Source organism: Chinchilla lanigera, unplaced genomic scaffold (genome assembly GCF_000276665.1).
Source record: "Chinchilla lanigera isolate Chin_1 unplaced genomic scaffold, ChiLan1.0 scaffold00013, whole genome shotgun sequence".
Lineage (NCBI taxonomy): Eukaryota > Metazoa > Chordata > Mammalia > Rodentia > Chinchillidae > Chinchilla > Chinchilla lanigera.
Genome location: NW_004955414.1, coordinates 20,842,587 through 20,852,618, shown reverse-complemented (window position 1 = coordinate 20,852,618; position 10,032 = coordinate 20,842,587).

The window sequence follows — 10,032 nt, the reverse complement described above, 5'->3', positions numbered from 1 at the left end:
TAAAGTTCTATGTTAATTAGTTTTGATGACAAACTGTGAAGATTTCCCTGTAAGTATAGAAAAGACAAAGATTCAAGAGAAAGGAAAGAAACTCAGTAGTAAAAGTTGGCCTGCTAGGTTCTTACAAGCATCTTCACTGTTATGTTTATAACACATCAGCTCGCTTCACAAAAAGGTGACACATTTGCAGCTCCCATATGCTTTACTCCCATATGTAATTTTCCCGTGTACAAATTTAAATTAAAATTTAAGAAGAATCTCCAATTATTTCTATGTCAATGGCAATACATGTCCTGGAATAAACATAAACCAAATTTACCAGTCTTACAAGAGTTCAGACAGCTTCGTAAGCAGAAAGGACTCTTTCAGCAAATACATACTGAATGCCTGCTATGGCCTGATCATGACAAGTGTCCTCAAAACATATGCACTCTGTGCTTCATATAATGCTTATTTGGTGGAGATGGAGAATCTGGAGTGTTGCATAAAAGGTAACATATATATTGAGCAAATAAATTTTCATTCTTAAAATGTGATATATCAGAGCTAAACCATTCTGAAAGAATAGATAATGAGGGCTACTGTAGACTAAATGGTTATACTGTCTCTGAGCAGAGGTTTGCAATACTCTGCAAACTTGTTTTTTTTAAGCTAGAGAAATAAAAATCTGTACAAATGAAAGAATATATAAACATTTAGACATGGAAGTAAATGTGAGAAACAAAATGAGTAACAAAGAATGGTATATTTAGAGAAGGTTGCACAACTCAAAACATAAATCATAATTATTAGAATAACACAATCGCATAACTCTTGGTAGGGACATTGGCATATTGGAAAAAGAAAATGAAACCACACTACTGTTAACCACCAGTGAAAAAGTCTCCTTGGAAGAACATAATTAATTCTCTTCTACCATGATAGGAGTAGTGAATTGTGAGAGAAGGTGAAATTCTATGCTAAATTCAGGATTATGTTTGGGAAAGTTTAAGATATTGAACTATGACATCTATGTTGGCATATCTAAAAACTTTGAACTCATTTTAATAAACAAACCAAAATGACAACAATAACAATGTGGTAAAAATTTTAAAGTACATAGGACAAGTTTATTGATAAAAAAAAAATCCCCTATGACACAGAATTAAGATTGTGTCAGAAAGTATAGATATGATACCACAGTGCTGTAGTTTAGCTCTTGAGATATGCAAAAATAATGATTACAATGACTGAAATAAAAATCCTAGCAGTGCCATGGTATGCGATATAAAAAGGCATCACAATTTTCAGAGTACTGGACGTCATGGATATATTGTAAAATGCCAGTATCTATTAGCAAACTATGGTATGTAGGAGGAAGTAGAGAGCATCTTAGTAAGTGAAGGAAGAAGTGATATACTGATGAAAAAGTGCCAGAACCATTGAGAAGTCCTGTGGTGCCACATCCAGTGCTGCTCTCAAAGTTCTGGGGGCAGGAGGTGTGAAGGATGGTGGAAGGATGGTGAAAAAAAAAATAAGAGTCAGAATATAGAAAGCTGAGGTCAGGTGGAGCCCTCTCCAGATGAGAAGAAAGGAACTGCTCAACTACCTTATAGTGCTTATTTATACATTCAGCAGGTTGATGTCACATGACATCCCTCTGCCTAACAATCTGTTTGCATAGCAGCCTTGTGATGCCTCCAGTTCTCAGAGCTGGAGCAGCTTATTCAAGTGGCTCACCTCTGGTGCTCTTTGCTCTTGGGACCAGCCTCACCCCTACACACACACACACATGTGATGTCTCCAGCTTCAGCCACTCCCCACCCTGTGGTGGCTGGATTGTCTGCATTAGATTAAAGATACAAAGTTCTCTTATAAAGCAAAGGTACAACCACAATCATTTGTATATAATTATACACATTTCAAAAAATAAAAGGGGTAAGTTTACAGTGGATAACCTTCTCAAGCAAGGTAAGAGGACTTTTCTGTAGTACCATGGTCACCTGATTCACAAACAAGTAGATGGTTAACAAAATGTTTTTCCTAGATTCCAGATTCCAGAGCTATTGTTGACTGACATTATCAAGCTATGTCTCCAAACAAACCAAGATACATTAGAAATCTGAGGGCAACTTTCTCAATAAAATGATCACTATGCTTTTTTTAGTTTCCAGATTGAGACAGTCCAGGGACCTCAAATCCACTGTCTAAAGGAGAATTCCCATCTCTAAAAGTCAAAATATTGATGCAGCATTCCACACATATTTAGGAAGTTATCTTTCTATACAGATGCTGCATCCAGAGACTCAAAAATACTGATTTCAATGTCCCTTCTAAACTTCACATTGCAATTTAATTGCCATTGTAACAGCATTAAGGATTGATTTGCTCAGAGGACACTGTAAAATTTTATCATGGGTATGACTCACTTATCATGGGAGTGGACTTCTCAGAAACAATTAGTATGGCTTGATTTTTTTTCTTTTCTTGTGTTTTCCTCACCATGTTGTACTCTCAGACATGATATGATATGGCAAGAAGGACCTCACCTAATGCTGTTGCCATGCCTTTGCACTTTCCAAACTTCAAAGCTATAAGAAAAAATCCCAGTGCTTTATAAATCCCCAGTCTCAGCTATTCTGTCATACCAGCAGAAAACACACTATGGAAGCTACAAAGAACAATATGTGCACATTACAAAAAGCAGTTGAACTTATATACATTTGCAAATACTTGTAAACCCAAAACATCATTCTTCCCACATTACAATGAGAAAAGAAGGGAAAAATTTAAAAGGATGCTTGTCTCAGCCCTGGTTCACAGTAGATTAGGCTGTTCCAGCAGTTATATTTTCCCTCTAATTATAATGGGAATGAACATATTGATAGTTGACAGAACTTCTGTGTTCATTTTTTCACTAATAGATAAGAGGTATCTGTTATAGGAGAGAAAGCTAAAGGAAAGCTTTCTTCCCATCCCTCTCATCCAGGGAGTAAACTAAAACAGTCTTGTTAGAGAAGTGCAGAGATCAATGTGACTACTTGAAATGTAAAGCTTAGAGTCAAAAGGAGCCTAAGAAGACAAGAAAATTTATTATAAGAAAGTATTCACACATGGATCACCTAATGAAAAAGGAACACTAGATAAGCACTAAGAAAACCAAATGAAATAAGCATTTTGTTTAAGCATAATTTTTTAAAAAGCTTAAAGATATCTTACCAAGTGTGTTTGAATGAATAGTAATATCCTGATGTTCATTGTGACAAACACAGTAAAGTAATGCAATGTGTTACCAAGAACTGGGTTCTTGGGTTATATTGGTATTCTACTGTCTACATGACTCTCCTAAATATTTTAAACTTGAAGTTTTTTTTTTACATAAGCAAAAATTTTTATAAAATCTCTAATCAGCAGATTTTGAGTTTTTTAGAGTTTTAGAACATATGCAGCAAATCTGCATCCCCTGCCTGCAGTCACAGATAAAATACATCTTGAGCTGTTCAGGCCAATGTCTCTGCTGCCCTTTGCAGCTGTCTATCCCAGATTCCCCCACAACTGAAGCCACATAACCAAGGTATATAAGCCTCTCTTTTTTCTTGGAGTTCCTTTGTCTTCCTCCCTTATGGATCACAATTGGCTGTAGCTATGGAGACCCTTTCCTGGTCCTTGTTTCAGTCTGAGATTATATTTGTACTGCTATTGAAATATTATCAGAATTCTAGTGAGTTAAGTCCAATCTACATCTTTCAATGCAACCCATGGCAAGAATAAAGACATTACAGCATATTTGTAGTTGTGGGGAGCCAAGGAAGTTGTAAGTACAGCTAAGAAAATAGCTAAGCAGAACAAACTGCTTGACCTAGGGCTGAACCCAGGTTTTATTAATTCATGAGGAAGGGAATGGCTTGAGGGTGAGTGACTGTGAGAATGATGGGAAGTACCTGAGTGCAGTGAGCTGGGCTAGGTATGTGGTCTGAAATCATCTCTGCAATATGCAGAGGGAAGGATATGCAGAAAGAGTAATCTGCATAACACAACTGAGATCCTATCTAATGTTTGGAGGTCCGTGCTTCAGCTCTGGTGTGTAATTTTTTATGCCCAGGGAAGTCGCAGTCTCTTATCTCAAGGCTCGATCCCAGCCAACAGTGTGGAGCACGGTTCTCCCTCCCAGTGGGCTCACACATGTTTTTTGGAGCTACAGGGGCTGGAGAATCCTGAGTTGTCTCTTTGCCTCAAAGACTACACATCAGCACCTCAGCTGGACTGATTTGCATTGCTTAAATCCAATTGAAGAGATAAGGAAAAGTCCTAGCCAGCTCTGTACATAGCAATAAATAGAAATAGGGCCAGGCTTAGCCAAAATGGAGATAATTACTCTTCTTTCAAAGAGAGTCACCCAGGTGGTCCTCCACAGTAGCTTGCAGATAGTATTGTATCACGGAGAACTCCCTCCTCCTTTTGCCAACTTACATGCAATCTTGTCAGTGTATCCCACAAATACTGCTCCTGTGCATTACTGCCAAATAATGGATCTACAATTTCATTGGATCCACCTTAAAATTCTTTAAATGTTGTATAATATCAGGGAAAGTGAATCTCCAGCCATTTTGCAATTAAATTGCTCTGCTATGAATGTTTAACAGAACATCTATATTACCATCACAAACTCCAACACGTTATAGTTAATAGATGGTTACTAAATTCAGCCCCAAAATAGCTAGAAGAGAGCTGCAATGATCTTATGCAGTTATCTTGCTTAAGTGAGAAAAAAAATAACGACCAGAACTGAGAGCCACTTGATGTCTTAAAAGTTAAGAAATGTGAGTCTTATGGCTCATATGTATTGTAGTATACAGATATTCTCATTTTAACCATAAAATAAATTCCTGAAACTAGGTCATTAATTGAATTGGTTGCTAAGTACAGAATTGTATAGAGTATGTACATTACAATATTAAGAACAGAGATATTGTCGAAGGAAATTCTAACTTGATGACTTTGGTTTTATTTGGATAATCCATATATACAGTACTGTAAAATATAAAAAACACAAAAGTATAGTGTTGTAATATACACTACAACCAAAACAATTGCAGTGCTGTACAAACAAGGTGTACTATGCAAGAAAAGACATTGAGGCTCTATAGACAAGAAATACAGAACTGTACAAAAAATACATTCCAGCTAATGTTTTGGTTATTGAATTCTTCAAAGTCCTCATCAGTGTCATCATCAGGAGTATGATCATGAAATGTCAAAGTCCCAGGTAAGGAAGATGATGAAGTAAAAATGGAAAAGCTAATAGTAAGGATCTAGCTTTGAGAAGAATCTCATTACTGTGATCTGTTTTGTCATTTTCTGTTTTGCTTCATAATCTTCACAATAGCAATGTAAAAATTCATTCATTTGCACTTCAACTTTTGTGAACTGTTCAACAGCTGAATCCATAGCTGCTCGTTCTAACATAGCTGCACTCAGTTTTGAGGTTCTGTGAGGTAATTGCCTTTCACTTTGTAAGCAAGAAAAAAAATTTTTTCAAATTATTTTCATATGGGCCATCAAGAGGCTCACATGAGCCAATTAATTGACTTTTCATATAGGTTAAAAACTAAAGAAAAGGGAAACTGGTAACCTTAGTATAGTGAAGAATTTATTGCAGAATCTATCCTAATGCAGCAGTGTTCTAGAACACCAGGGAACAGATTGCAGCTCCCATTAATGAAGATGATCAGACCCAAGAGGGTACAATCATGTGAAACAGCGAGAGAGAACTTAGGATCTTGTATTTTGTGCTGGCTAAAACAGAGTGATGATTTCAAGAAGATGGAGGATAGTGACAGATTGTTGACAATGAAGAGAACAAGCTGGAAAACTATGAAATAGTAGGTGGAGAATATACAATCCAAATACGTGCCTAGGGAGCATTTTAAATTAATTAGTGATACACAGGATACGGAATGGGGAAAATGATAAAACAGTAAATAATAAAGGAATAGTTTGTGATAATTATTCCACCTAAAGGTAATTAGTTCTTATAATTTGGGAAAAGGACTTTTTCCCAGATGACCACTGATTACCCCACCACTTACAACCCTCAAACCAGTGCAGTTCCGCTGGTGGATGCTGCTATTCTGAGACACTCAGCTTTTCCTGTGGGTGAGTGATCTCAGAGCTATAGGACAGAGAAAATGAGGGCTACATCCAAATATTTGCATCTGGTGGAATTATGAGATCTCCAAAAAGGTACTTTCTCTTGCTTGCACATCCACGGCAAAGTTCAGAGTAAATATTATAGATATCTATCTAGGAAGCATGTACTCTTAACTGATATAAATTTAAATCTAATTCTTCCCATCAAATGCTAGGATCACATAATATGGAAAGTGTTCCAGAAGGACTTAGTAAATACATGCTGAATTTCATTATCTTGATGTTATTTTTATAGTAATTTACAATTTTTAAACTATATTTGTCCTGTTTGCTTTATTAGCTTTTGTATTCAATCTAAGAGGACTCCTTCCACACTTTACAGTGTAAAATATACATCAATATTTCCAAGACATTAGATTTAATTACTATAATGAGCATGTCCTTACCTTTAAATCATAGTTATCTTCCTAAAATATGTATATACATATATCTTCTGGCTTTTAGAATAATCATGCAAGATTTATGATGGCAAATCCAAGGATCATGAATTCATTTTTCTCTGTATGTCTTCTTGTTTCTCTTCATCCTGGGTACACTTTTTCCCACCCATGAAAACTCATATCCACTTTCAAGCAGTGTTTTTCTTTTCACATCCTGGAATCTTTTTCCAGAATTCTCCTCTCTTCCCTATCCTTCCTGGAAATAACTGGTTATTTTTAGATACAGTATCTATTTAAAATCTTCTACCATATATGGACAATTAAATAGTTCACAATCCCTACTGACCAAAAATTCTCCTTGAAACTATTATAAAATGTCTTGTTTTATTTTATTTAATACTCAATATGTTTGGTTGGTAATTAAATTTTTAATGTAGAGGTTCAACCAGCTTGGTCTTAATACAGAGTTTAAATTCATTATGCACTGTGTCACTAATTCTATACAGTCAGCAAGTTGATGTAATATTTTAGGATTTGCTACAGTCAATAAAATGATGGTTATAATGTCTCTTTCCCAATAATTTAATGAGTGAAAACATGTCACACAGCAAACTTTTAATGTATAATTATTAGTTTAAATTATAATTTTCCATTCCTACTACATTCCAATATGTATCATATATCTTATATAATTTGTATACATATATGTATATATACACATTTCAGCTATATAGTTTTCACAATAATTATCAGTGTAAGAACTAATCTGATTTTATAGATGAGGAATTTGAGCTCACAGAAGTTAAATAATTTGCTGAAGGTCATATATTAATTATGTGATGAAATCTAGTTTGAGTTGATATTAAAAAACTAATCTCATGGTTAGGGACTTTATTTTCTTTTTATTCTGAATACCTCTGAGTATTCCATGCACATAGTGGTTTAATGAATGCTTTCTTGATTGCATGAAGACACAAGGTGTTAGTATCTATCTGTAATATTTTAAAGCTGAGTGTGGTGGTTCACGCCTGTAATCCCAACACTCCAGAGGCTGATGCAAGAAGATTGCTGTGAGTTTGGGGACAGCCTCCTCTACAAAGTGGGTTCGAGTTCAACCCGAAGTGTATAACGAAATCTTGTCTCAAAAAGACAAAAAAAGTAATATTTTAAACTCCAATTTAGTTAAAAGTTGTAATTAACACATCTGAATTAACAACATCAGATATAAGACTATTTGGTAAGGTATTAAAGGAAAAATGAATAGTAGGGGCATACATCTTGGTTAAAAAGAACAGTACGGGCAATTCTCTCATAGGATAAAGAAGAGAGTATCACCAAGGGAGTTGTAGACCTTTGGTACTACTCCCACCTTGTTCACTCTTTCTTGGTTATGTTTTGTGCACAATGGACCTCAGGCTGTACTATTTTTCTTTTTTTTCTATTTTTCTTTTTTAGCACTACCATTAATCGTGAAGTTCAGTTATGTTTCCTGACAAATATTAAAGTCAGTTATTCATGTATTATGTGTGGAAATATAAACTATAGAGTTAGAACTTAAAGATTATCTATCATTGATGATTGAGTGGAAATTGTTCAACAAAATTAAAAACAACAACAAAACTAAATCTTCAAAAACTCTCCATTAAATTCTAATTGGCAGAGAAATATGAGGGTTTTTGCATATTCATTACCAATATTTATTTAGGTACATGGTTGTCATAGACTCTGAAAAAAAGTGAGCAAATAAGAATGTATGCTTCAGGGGATTACACTCATTCTGGAGGAAGCTGTATAACTTAACTGATGCTCAGGTGCATATTTTTACTGGATAGTAAATGTTATTAAGGAATTTTGTAAGGGAACTAACAGTGAGGTTTTGATCTACGCTGGAGAAGCAAGAAAATTGTCCTTAAAAATGACAGTTGATTGAGTGGTAGATGGAGTTAACTAGCAGGTGAGAGACAAAGCAGTTATGGAAATGGGGCTGGTGATATTGCATGGACTGAGGACAAGATGTATGAACCAATGTGAGTCTTAAGTCAGGATAGGGTATGGTATCTTCAAACAACTGAAGGAACCTTTTTGTAGCCTAGAGTAGACAATGAACTTGAATTTGGTAGTAGGCAGGAGTGGTAAGGACATGCAAGCTTATTCAATTTTATCCTCAAAATAAAGAGGAAAATGGAAGTTGTATGCATGGGAATAGTCTGATCACATTTACAGTTTTAGGTGATATTATTCTACTCTAAGACAAAGGAGATAGTTGACTTTTGTGACAATATGGATGCACCTAAGTGAAATGAGCCAAACACAGAAGAAAACTACTTGCATAACACAAAAGGTTGCTTCCAAGGGTCTTTGGAAGGTGATGCAGAGAAGTGGGTCAAAGTGTACAAAAGATAAATCGAGATGTCTGCTGAACAGAATAAAGACTATAGCTAACAATATGTCATTGTACAAGAAGATTTGCTAATTTAGTATATCTTGAATACTCCTCACACAAAAAGTGTCACTCTGTGGGATTACAGGTATTTTCTTAATGGAGTGGTCATTCCACTACACATGTCAAAACATCTTGTTTTGCACTATCACTATATAAAATACAAATGTGTGACATGTCCATAAAAGAAAAGTCAACTACAGTGACATAAATGGTGCTGAAAAATGGTAGAATGAATGAAGTAGATATTTAGGGGGTATTTTATTTAAACAATATGATGATCATTGGACCCAGGTTGTCACAACCACAGTGAAAAGAATTAGACAGATCTGTGTATTCTGAATATTTTAGGATGTGGGACCTGGCTTACTGGAGACTCTAGTACACCCCCAGATTAAATAGTGATCATTAATTCTTATCCTTCACAATAATATCTTAGGCCTGGAGTCCAGAGCAGATGACTGAAGAGTAAACATTGAGTGTGTGTTTTTGTGCAGGCACATTTGCTTGCAGGTAAATATTTGAAGATCTAAAATTTACCAGGAATTGGATGCATGAGGGTAAATAAACAGAGCCCCAATCATTATCTTCAAGGTGTTTGCATCCCACCAATTTCTATAAAAATCATTATGAACATTTTCTCTCCCTCAATTAAATCTGCCAAAAAATTTAGCTTTTTTATTTCAAAAGCCTCTCTAAAATTCAGTCTCCACGAAACCTTGACTTGGATAGTACTTACTGTGTAGTGCTCCTCTTTGCTCCTATTTTCACTTTCTTTTTATTTGTGTAGATCTCACTTACCCCAAAATATTCTTAATTTAATGAGTGATTATTTTACTTGGTATATATTTCCAGCTAACTTGTGCATTTTAAAGACATCAAAGAATTTAAGATGCTTTTACAATTTTCTTATGGAAGCCTCAAGTTCATTAAAAATATTACTCAGCTGTAAAGAAAGATAAACTCGAGGCCTTTATATTTAAATGGTCACAACTAGAAACCATACTCATAAGTGAAATAAAT